Genomic DNA, 1660 nt, shown 5'->3' with positions numbered 1-1660 from the left:
AGACCCTCTATGAGATGGATTGATTCAGTGACTGGGGTAATCGGGATGGGTGTGTCAGAGGCAGTGCAGTTGGTGCAGGATAGAGCAGGGTTTAGGGCTGTTGTGCATAGGGTCGCTATGAGTCGAAAATGACTCGACGGCACATAACAACAACAACAATCCTGTTAAACTTTACTACTGCTACTATTACTGAGGTGAGATGTTATTTCATTGTTGTTTTGATTTGCACCTCCCTAATTGTCAATGGTTTTTAATATTTCTTCATGAAGCCTTCATTATGAAGTATTTTCATGTTTTTTACCTGTTTTTGCTATTGAGTTATGCACATTTTTTCTGAATTTCTATATTATTCTATAAACTTTCCTTATGAGACTTATGTCATCAAGGTCATTGTCAAATCATTTTTTTCCCTGTCTGTAGGCTTTCTTTTTACACTGTTGGGAAAAGGTTTTGGTATACCCATGGGCTTGATTCTTAGAAGGTTCCATTTGTCAATTTTAATCTCCCGATTATGCATTTCTGGCTATATTTTCACCATAGGCTAAGCTTCTAAGTGTGGACCCATTTCGTCTCTGATGATCCTTATTGTTTTGAATTTTACTCCTAGGTCTCTGATCTACTTTGAGTTGACTTTTATATATTATGTGAGATGTGGATCCTGCTTCTGTTTTCTACATGTAGATGCCCAGTTTAACTAGCACCATTTGTTAAAGAGGTTGTCATTTCCCCATTTGATAGGTTTTGTTTCCTTGTCAAACACCAATGGATTATAGGTAGATGGATTGTTTTCTGGGTTATCGATTCTATTCCATTGGTCTATGTGTCTGCCATTGTACCAGTACCATGCTGTTTTCGATACTATGACCATATAGTATGTTCTGAGATCAGGAAGTTCTGTGCTTCCCACTTAATTTTTATTCTGAGTCTCTTTCATTTCCAAGTGAAATTGCAAATTGTCTTCCCTATCTCTTTTTGTTGTTGTTGTTGTTGTTGGTTTTCTTACAAATTTTTTATGCATTGTGTTTCACACTATTCTTCATTCATATTGTGTTTCATACAATCATTTTCATACATTATGTTTTATAAAATTAATCACCATTGGACCTTACCCATCATTAACCCTGTCTTTTCACCCAGTTCCTTCCATTTCCTTCCCACTACCTCCCAATGAGTTTGGTATCTATACTGGAATTATGTTCAACTTACAGATTTATTTTGGTAGAATTGGATTTTCACTGGGTTGAGTCTTCCTATCTAGGAACAGGGAATATGTTCCCATTAAATTAGGTCTCTTACTGTTGTCCTAGTGTTTTATGGTTGTACTTATAAGGATCTTTTGTGTCTCTAGTTAGGTTTATTCACAAATATTTAATCTAGTGAGTGGCTAGTGTAAATGCTATTGCTTTGTTTCCTTTTCCATGCTTTCTTTGTTCCTGTGGAGAGAGTCCACTGATTTTTTTTATATCAATCCAGTGTCTTACCACTTTACTAAATTGGTCTACTAGGTCTAACAGGTTTTTTTGATGTGTCTTTTATACTAAAATAATCTTTATTGACTCGTTCACCTTGAATCCCCCAAACCCACTTCCTTAGAGTCACATTCCTACCTATCATTAAAATAAATGCAAACAATGTGTTCCCAAGTCTATAAATCTTTACA

The sequence above is a fragment of the Elephantulus edwardii genome, unplaced genomic scaffold (assembly GCF_000299155.1).
Source record: "Elephantulus edwardii isolate Elephantulus edwardi_28Jun2011 unplaced genomic scaffold, EleEdw1.0 scaffold00310, whole genome shotgun sequence".
NCBI classification, from domain to species: domain Eukaryota; kingdom Metazoa; phylum Chordata; class Mammalia; order Macroscelidea; family Macroscelididae; genus Elephantulus; species Elephantulus edwardii.
Note: the sequence above shows the minus strand (reverse complement) of the source record.